This window comes from Saccopteryx leptura, chromosome 1 (genome assembly GCF_036850995.1).
Source record: "Saccopteryx leptura isolate mSacLep1 chromosome 1, mSacLep1_pri_phased_curated, whole genome shotgun sequence".
Classification (NCBI taxonomy): Eukaryota; Metazoa; Chordata; class Mammalia; order Chiroptera; family Emballonuridae; genus Saccopteryx; species Saccopteryx leptura.
Genome location: NC_089503.1, coordinates 348335169 through 348345653, shown reverse-complemented (window position 1 = coordinate 348345653; position 10485 = coordinate 348335169).

The window sequence follows — 10485 nt, the reverse complement described above, 5'->3', positions numbered from 1 at the left end:
CCCTTGCTCAAGCCAGTGACCTTGGGCTTCAAGCCAGTGACCTTTGGGCTCAAGCTAGAAACCGTGGAGTCATGTCTATGATTCCATGCTCAAGCCAGTGACCTCAGGATTTTGAACCTGGGTCTTCTGCATCCCAGTCCGACACTCTATCCACTGTGCCACCATCTGGTCAGGTGGGATGTATATTTCTTATATTTATATTGCTGATTTTAACTTTGTACTATTTTATTGAGAATTATTGAGTCTGTATTCTTGAGGGATATTATTCATGTGATATCTTTGTTTACTTCTGGTGTTGGGTTTATTCTAGTATCTGATTTATGCTAGTGTCATAAAATGAGTCTTGAGGTATTACCATGTATTCTGTGGTTTTCAGCAAGATATTGCTTAAATTTGGCTCTATTTCTTTCTTAAATATATATTTATTAGAACTTATCAGGAAAACCATCTAGACCTGGAATTCTTCTTGTTGGAATTTTTTTTTTGTATTTTTCTGAAGTTGGAAATGGGGAGGCAGTCAGACTCCCGCATGTGCCCGACCAGGATCCACCCGGCACGCCCACCAGGGTGCGATGCTCTGCCCATCTGGGGCATCACTCTGTTGCAACCAGAGCCATTCTAGTGCCTGAGGCAGAGGCCACAGAGCTATCCTCAGCACCCGGGCCAACTTTGCTCCAATGGAGCCTTGGCTGTGGGAGGGGAAGCGAGAGACAGAGAGGAAGGAGAGGGGGAGGGGTGGAGAAGCAGATGGGCGCTTCTCCTGAGTGCCCTGGCCAGGAATCAAACCCAGGACTCCTGCACGCCAGGCCGACACTCTACCACTGAGCTAACTGGCCAGGGCCTTGTTGGAAAGTTTTTAACCAGAAAATTAGTTTCTTTAATTCACAGTAAGATGCATCGAATCATTTATTTCTTGAGGGAGCTTTGGTAATTTGGCCCATTTTATATATAATTTGTCAAATTTATGGGCACAGATGTGTTCACAGTGTTTATTATCTCTTATATATGAAATATCTGTAATGATGTCTCCTCTATCATTCTGTTGTTGATAATTTGTGTTTTTCTTTTTTTCTCATAAATTTTGTTACAGGATGAACAATTTTATGGATTTATTTTTAAAAACAAGTCTTTTATTTTATTGATTTTTTTTTTGACACAGACAGAGAGTCAGAGAGAGGGATTGATAGGGACAGACAGACAGGAAGGGAGAGAGATGAGAACCATCAATTCTTTGTTGTGGCACCTTAGTTGTTTATTGACTGATTTTTCATATGTGCCTTGACCGAGGGTCTACATTAGAGTGAGTGACCCCTTGCTCAAGCTGGTGAGCCTTGCTCAAACTAGATGAGCCTGCACTCAAGCTGGTGATCTCGGGGTTTTGAACTTGTGTCCTCTGTGTCCCAGTCCAACACTCTATCCACTGCACCACCACCTGGTCAGTCTTATTTTATTGATTTAAATTTATTTTTATACTTCATCTTGCTCTGGAAATTTTCTATCTTTATTTCATTTCTTAAGTTGAAGTTTACATTATTGATTTGAAATCCTTCTTTATATATAATGTAAGCATTTATTGCAATATATTTCCTCCTAAATTCTGTATTAACTATATTCCATACTAAGGCCCCTATGGGCTCTTTTGCAAGCATCCATCAGAAACGTAACAAACTCTATATTGATTTCTTTAATTGCCTGCAAACTGCCATCTCAGGATAGGTAGAACGAACAGCAAAGGTGCTGACCCTACAATTGGCTTATGAGAACACAAATGCTGATTGCCAAAAGGTATTGCTCTTTTGGTGCTCCTCTTAAGGTGCAGCACCCTAATATAGCAGATATGATTAGAGCTTGTCAAATGTAGGCAACGAATTACACTGAGCGCAGGTACTTGCTCCACATTGCAGCTACAATCTTGTTTTAGCTGTGTCAAAGAAGTACATTTTCTGATAGACTGTAGGCAGAGCTTAACGGAAACTGTGTAGATTGGCTTTTGTGTGCGCCCTGAGGGGCTAATTAAAACTCAATCTGAAAATTTCTTATAAGGATCCAGCAAAGCAGATTGTAAAAAGCCAATATAATCAATTGCTATTCTTGTGTTTATGCAAATTACCAGCCCAAAATAAAATTGGATTTAGTACTGTAATTAGATTAATCTTAATTTGGCTCTTAAAAAAAAAACAACTAAGGGTAATTTTAAGGAGAAAAATTATATTTCAGTAAAATCCATTAATACATAGTTATGAATAGCAGAAACTAGACTTGATCCTGAATTTTTCTGATATTCTTGAATGTTTTGGCTATAATCCTCTTAACTATCATTTTCTTTCTTCCCTATTCTTTGCCTTGAAATTATTCCCGGACTAGGGGACCCTGGAGGATCTGACTACAGTACTTCCCAAGCAGTTGCTGAGTGTTTATTTACTCAGGGAAGTCCTGCTGATTTCAACCTCCAGCACCCTCTGTCATGAGTGCCCTGATTGAGATTATGCAGACATCTTTCTGGTCTGGTTGTGCACTGAATTCCTGGATTGTGATATTGCATAAGAGATTAGAGGTTCCTCTCTGGTTTGTCTGAATCTGGTTTCTGTTTCAGTTTTTGTCTGATATTGTAACAGAATGGGTAACACACTGCCCATTCCTAAGAATAGCTTCCATAGGGTGAATTCTGGCTAATTGGTTGACCTGTGCTTATAAATCTGTGAAATGATATCAATTTAGAATATCCAAGATGTGGCTCTTTTGATCCTTAAATTAAGTTCTTGTATGCAAAAATTGAAAATGTCAGATCTGAAACTAAACTAAATAAAATAGTTTCACTCCCATATTTAAATGCTCTGGGTATTGTTGCTGTAAAATTTGGAATATATATATTTTATTTCTAACTACATCTCTGTCTTGTGTAGCCAAGGTATTCTATTTCTTCTTCCTTGATGGCATTTGAGAGTGACCTTGTTAAGAACCCTAACAAAAAAACAACTAAAAATAAATTATAAATTTAAAATATAACAATTTAAAGTATCATGCCAAGTAAAGAAGAAAAACCATAGAGAAAAATATTGGAAATAAAAAAAACCCAAAATAAACAAACAAACTCAAAAACAAAATACCCAGAAATAAATAAGAATAAAATATATAAAAATTAAAGAAAATATAATTCAAAAGCACAAAAGAGAAAGAAAACCACAAAAAGGAAAAAAATGAAGAACAAAAATGGAAAATAAATAAAGGTTTCTTTCAATAGGTGTCGCTATATTATATGCTTTAGCCCTGTGAAGTTCCTGGACTTTTCTCTACTGAGATGTTGCTGTTGCAATGATGTAGGCAGGGCCGCATTTGCATTGGTGGATGGGGCATGTTGTAAGGGCTTTATGGCTTTGGCTTTACAGCTTTGGCCTTACAGCTCTAGCAATGTTGATCAGGCTTCCTGGTGCTCCTCCCTATGTTTCCACAGACCTGAGGACCAGACATGGAGCATTTCTGTTCTTCAGGGGAGAGAGTAGCTCTGGAGAGCTGGCTGTAAGGTTTGTCTCTGTTACTCTTCATACCACAATGTTAGGGAGATTCAATCCGGGAGGCTGAGCACACACACTTTAGTTTTCTCTATCTCTGCCAAATGCAGACTGCAGGCAGACCACAGGAACACTGGCCATGACTCTGTGCTCTGGCTGCTTTGGTTTATCTCCTCCTCTGCTTCTCTGTCTTACAGCTCCTCCTGGTAGGAGACCCAGTCACTCTGGGTTTTCCTCTCTGTACCCTTCAGACAAAATATGAACAGTTTGAGCTTCCTTCTTCCCTGTTGTATGGCAGACAAAAAAACTGTTTTTTCTCCTCCTCAGAGCTGACCATGAATGCATTTTATCTTCCACCCCCCTTTTATACCCATCCCACCTTTAGTCCATTCAGTGTCCAGACCTTTCAGGTACTCCTGCGAGCCCATCCAGGGTTCCTTTGCTGTGTTATAATTTTTCAATTTGTTGAAATTTCAAAGGGAGGGTCTCTCATGGCATCATTACTCTGACATCCTGAAAGACTTTTCTAATCTAAAAAAAATAAATTATTTATTTAGCTACTCTGATTAGGTGTTTTCTACTACCTTGTCTTCCAAATTGGTGATTTGATCCTCTGCTTCATCTAATCTTCTAATGTCTGCTTTATTTCAGTTATTGTAGTATTTGTTTCTAAATAGTTTTTTTTATGGTTTTATGTCTTTTTTAATGCTTTTCAATTTCTCATTAAGATTCATGAGCATCCATATAACCAGTGTTTTGAATTTTGTATCTGGTAGTTGCTTGCATCCATTTCATTTATTTCTTTTTCTGAGTATTTCTTTTCCTTTTTTATTTGGAGCATATTTTTTGTTCATTTTAGCTGCCTATCTGTACTTGTTTCTGTGTATTAGATAGATCTTTTATGTCTCCCAAGCTTGGTAGTGTGACTTTATGTAGTAGGTGACTTGTGGGTCTCAGTGGTGCAGTCTCCTTGATCATCTGAGCTAAGTGCTCCAGGAATGCTTTTGTGTGGGTTATGTTGTGGTTGAATCTTGACTGTTGTTGGTCCATTCATGGGTAGGGTTGACTAAGGTTTATTGACTGTGAGAGATGACCCCATCCAGAGTGTATGAGCTGTTGTGTCAGGTTTAACTCCAAAAAGTTGCACTTACTTCAGTAGGGTCTGGCGTCTGCTGAGATCTCCCTTTTGATGTGCCACTTATGGCACAATCATATCATGATTTTATGTGGTCTGAAGCTATCCACTTGTGTGTTGGTTTTGGCTTTCCTTGGGAAGGACTCTGGTGCACATCAATGTCAGTTGCTGTGACCAACCCTAGCCTACTAGTTAGGAGCAACAATATGGTCCACAGTTGGTGTCTGCCTCTAAAGGACCTGAGTGTACACTGAGGTGGCCTACCTATGTGTCGAGGCCAGCTTCCACTTGTACAGACCCTGGGCCAGGTCATCAAAGGGCCCAAGACACCATGGGATCTTATTTGCCTGCTGGCTGCCTGTTAGGCTTAGCCACTGAAAGAGCCTCTGGTGTGAAGCAGGTTCTCTGTCAACACATAGGGGCAAGTGGTGATCACCAGGTTGATATAGATTCAAACTTGGCTCTAGTGCTGGGTATGCAGCCATTCAGTCCCAACTGCTCCCTGTTGGGACCTGTGGACCTTTGTGGTAGGGCAGGGCCTCAGGGAATAATTAGGATGAGGCCAGTAAAATTTATCAGGCTAAAACATTAAGATTTAGCCTGTGGAAGAAAGAATATGCACAGAAATGGTGCCATAGTCAGTGTTTGCAGGGGTAAAATGGCCCTCGCTCAGAATCTACACAACTCAGTCTCCCATCTTGGATTCTGATTCTTGTATCTTCTTTGTGAATTAAACTAAGAACATGGTATTTCTCATGAAAATCCAGCCATCTATACTGCCCCACAGTTCTACTTGAAAGAGGAGGTCCTCTTAGGGTAAAGCAGTGAAAGAAAAGAAAAGAGAGAAAGAGAGAGAGAGAGAGAGAGAGAGAGGAAAAAAAGCCTCTTTTTCTGGCTTTCCTTTCAAGGTTTTAGATACCTGTGACACTTCCACCACCATGAATTTAATTGCCTTTGGGGAAGTACAAAAAGGAAAAAATGGGAATTTCTATATACTCTGGATAATGGGGACCTCCTTTCCTGTTATTCTGGCCTGAAGTTAGGTTTCCCTTTGGACTTCATCTGTTCATACCCTATTTGGGGTTAAAGCTGAGATAAAAGAGAAAAAAATGCCCAGGAACTTAGCCTTGTTGAGATCGTCTTTCAAGATTTACTCCCCTCCTTAATCTACATGCTGTTGTTAACTTTTCAGAGTCCTCAGGAATTTTCTTTTCATATTTTGTCCAGAGACTTCAGTTGTAATCAAAGGGAGAGATAAATCAATGAAGTGGATTTATTATCTCTTGAGCAGAATTGGAATTCAAGTAACCTTGCTTCATGATGGTAAATGAGGATTTAGACACTAAAATAGATTATTCTGAAAGCTTTTTTTGTAGTTGCTTGTATCACATCTTACATATAAAGAAAATCATTACTTCTATATATTTTATGCAAAATAAAAAAATTTGTGGGCTATTATTTCTATGTGTTACCTGGAGATAGCAGAAAACAGAACAAAAGCTAGAGGAAAAGAAATGTCAATAGTAAGGAAAAAAATAGAAAAGGAAATTTAAAAATATCAAAAGATAAGTAAATGTGACTTGGCTTACATGGTTAAAAATATGCACTTGTCATATGTCTTGGCTAGGGTTCAGGCAGGAAACAGAAGTTATCTATCCTAAGAGACTAACTAAAAAAATATTAACAAAGTACTATTTCCAAAGGCATAGGCAGGTAAGCAAGGTAACAAGGATGCTGAAACATAAAGGAACTCCCAACATTTGAAAGCCTGTCCCTGGACCTGAACTAACAAGAAGAGGAGCAATTATTAAAAACTGCAATAGCAGGTATTGTGTGGAAAGCTTGCATAGTTTTATTGGAATTAGTGGTCATAACTAGAGGAATGCAGCCACTGCTGTGTACTTTTCAGGGAGGAATTTAGCAGTAAATATTCTGTCTTGTGTCTCCTCCTGACCTCTTATCCTCTACTAATGTCTCTTGTCTGAATTCAAAAAGGTGCCAGACACAAGAGACCCTGGAGAAAGCAGATCATGGATGTCACTTCTCAGAACTCAGAGTAAATTGGGGAAGAATAGAAAGTGGCTCTTGTGGGCAAATAGAGACTATTCCTTTTGACCATCAACTTTCATAGTTATCTAACAAAGGAAAAGTGCAGTTTTCCCATGACAGAATATGACCGTAGTCTCAATCTCACCTTTTACTTAAATGAAAATATTAGAATTACCCGTGGCATTTAGATATAATAGTAGAAAATAAGAGGAAATAAATAATTTACATAAAATGTAGTTAACTATAGTCCCCTCTTACGTAGTTCTTCTCAAAGCCTAACTTGATAAATAGCTTTCTTCTTCCATGACTAGTTTTGTGTTTCTCTTACTCTCCACCAGGATGTTGACTGGTTGGATCTTTAATCTGGTGAAATGGTTAAACTTTTATTTCTAGAAGATATAAATTTTTACTTGTTCTGTATTTGTCAGTTCCTGGGAGTTCTCTATTACCATTGAACATTGAACTACTACAGGGACTTAGTGATTCCTGTGGATTTGGCAATAATTATCTTTAAATCTTAATATGCTATTTCCCCTTAGCAATAGGGATAAGTCACCATTTCTAGTTAAGTGACATTGTTTTGTGCCAACTGGCTTAGCAGCATGAAAATCACCAATTAAGAAAGGTACCTTGTGATTGGCAGAGTAATGCTCCCCCAAAGTTGTTTGTGTCCTAATCTCAAGAATCTATGAATATGTTAGCTTACATGGTGAAGGGGAATTTGGGTTTCAGATGGAATTAAGATTGTTAATAAACTGACCATAAAATAGGAAGATTATCCTGGATTACCTATATGAGCCCACAGGAGTCCTTAAACGTGGAAGAAGGAGGCAGAAAAGGAGAAAGGGAGGAAGATATGACTAGAGAAGAGTGGCTATACAGATGCAACATTGCTGGCTTTGAAGATAGAGGAAGAAAGTCATGAGTGAATGTGTGTAGTCCCTAGAAATTATACAAGTCAGGGAAAGACATTCTCCTTTAAAGCCCCTACAGAGAAACGTAACCCTGCTGGCTTTTTTATTTTATCACTGTAAGATCCATGTTGGACTTCCAACCTACAGAACTGTGAGTAATTTGTGTTGTTTTGAAGACACTAAATTTGTGGTAATTTGTTACAACACTAATAGAAAACTAATACATGCCCTCTCAGTTCCAATTTAATGAACCCATGATTGTGTTTCCTGGTGGAAGTATTTCTTTTTTGAGGAATAAGTACTTCAAATCCACTGAGTTCAAGGTTGAGAGGGTAGGAATAAAGAATTCCTTTGGCCTGTGTAGCACAGTGGATAGAATGTTGAGTTGGAATGCTGTGGTCAGTGAACCAAAACCCTGGGCTTGCCTCGTCAGGGCACATTTGGCAAGCAAGTGAAGCTACTATGTGTTGATACTTCTTGTTTCTCTCTCTCTCCCTTCTCTGTAAAATCGATAAATAAAATCTTAAAAATAAAAGAAAGAAGTCCTTCAGTGCGATGACTTCCACCTCTTAATTTACAGATCTGTGCATCCCTGGCTTTGGGGGGCTAGAGTCATATGTTAATTGTTGGCTTAAGGTATTTTCCATATACTATTAGCTCATGCTTTGACTTCCCAGGGTTGTCCCTTAGATGATAAATAGCAGAGACTTCAATAGGCCATTCATATCAAATCAACCCAGTTGCCTCTGGTATTGGTACTCATATAAGACCAGTGAATATTCCAGTCATAAACCTATAGCATACTTTCTTTACTGTAAAATAAATTCCTTGGTTAGAGGTGTAGAATATCAAGGGATTGTGTAAATCTGGAAGTGGTGATGCAGTCACAAATTTTGTAGACCAAGAAGCAGGTATAATTATGAAATACATATTTCTTTGAGGATAAATTGAGATCTTCTCTATTGTGGTGAATGTTCAATATAATTAACGTGCCTCAGAGTATGTGAGTATTTGTTTGTTTGTTTTTGTTTGTTTGTTTCTGAGTGAGAGGTAGTGAGAGAGGCAGACAGGAACATTAAAGTACTCATGTATGTACTTTGACCAGGGAATCAAACCAGCAACCTCCACACTCAGTCTGGTTGTTTTTGATCTGGAATGATGCCATAACAGAAAATTAGCTGTGTCCTTTATACTTGGCATTTATGGTATTTAAACTAACCTTGTTGAATTCATGAAGAAATTTTATCCCTGCCTGTGCCTAATTATTATCCTTGGAAATATATGTAAATGTTGCTACTGAATAATATCTATGATTTGTATGAATTTGATTGGACAGTTAACTCTTTTTGCTACCACACTCATCCTTAATGATTCTTCTGTGTATGTCCCTGACCAACAGGTTACAAACTCTGAATAACTGTATATTCATACCTCAGGCCATCTTTTTCCCACTGTAAAATAAAAAATCTAATATTATAAGGAATCTTTCAACTAGGAGCTTACTCTTTTATTGCTGTTTGTCATTGTCACCCTGTCTGGGGAGGTGATGTAGCAACTATTTCTTTCCAGCTGTTTTCACCTTACCGTGCAGACCAGTCTGTATTCCTGGCCTGCATTTTTCTTTCTTTATTCCAGGAGTCTCCCCAGGTGTCCATAAGTACTCATAAAGTTGAAATTTATATTTTGAAGCATCTGGGACCAGGTACCATACAATGGGGTGCAACTGTACACGTGACATGTTATGAGTTGGTGGATCAGTAACACCCAGTCCAGATGGGGAGTTTGGGTGGCATGGTTATTTAATGTGCCGTAATCACTGCATTGGCACCAGAAACTGCCTTTCAAGAGGAAAGTTATTATGGGAAGAACATAGTATATCTGTATTCTAGGGATTTGTACTGTGGGTTCCTTATTAGAGTTTGTAAGACGTTTCATATCTCTCAATCTGCTTTCAATACTGACCAAAGCCATTGCATCTGTGGGATCATAAGACCCAGCAAAGGGGGCAGCTTGCCCTGTGTCTCTGCACCTGCTGCAGAGCCCTCTTTTTCTTAAAGTTTCTCCTCAAAGCTAGAAGCCATATGGGCTACCCAGTAAAAGGAATTTTGCAGTTTATTTTATCCTTAGGGATGCCATAAGTAAGTATATATTGCCATATAACCCCACTGTTTAAACTGCTCTGATTACCACACTTTCCCTGTGGCCTTGATCAATCCCTTTGACTTTGATAGTGACTGCTACCATCTGGCATCTACCGCCCTATAGTCCTGTTATTTTTGTTTATATTAGGGAAATAATTTTTACTATGCAACCCTCTGCCCATCTCTGGCCTATAGAGTTTTCAATAATGCTGGGGGCTCCTCGACAATACATTTTTTAATGTCTTAATGAAGTATATGCCCTTTGGGCCCTTCTATAAGATGTGATTAGAAAATGGTTGATTAGGTTGTAATAATGGGTTCATTTCATCCCTGGGATCCTAGATCTCCTGTCATAACTATTCCAGGGGAGCTCTGGCATCTTAATTAACTCTAAGCACTGTTGAGTCTAAGTTTCAATTAACAAACACATTAGATTGTTGACATTACTCTAAGGTTCTTGACCCAACACACTAAATCCTGAATCCTAGGTAAGTATACTTACTTAAATAAATTTAGCCATGTATTTTGTCCTCCTTGTTTTAACACATTGTCAATATGTTGTCATACATGTTCTCTGAATTTTAAACTTATAAATTGACAAGATCCTACTATTTGGTCTTCAAACAACACATCTCGTTTATCTTCTGGGATATTCTGGGTTCTATAGTAGTTTGATTTATGGGCCTGGTGCAAGAAGATGGTACGGGAGTCAGACTTCATGAAATCTAAGTGAAATC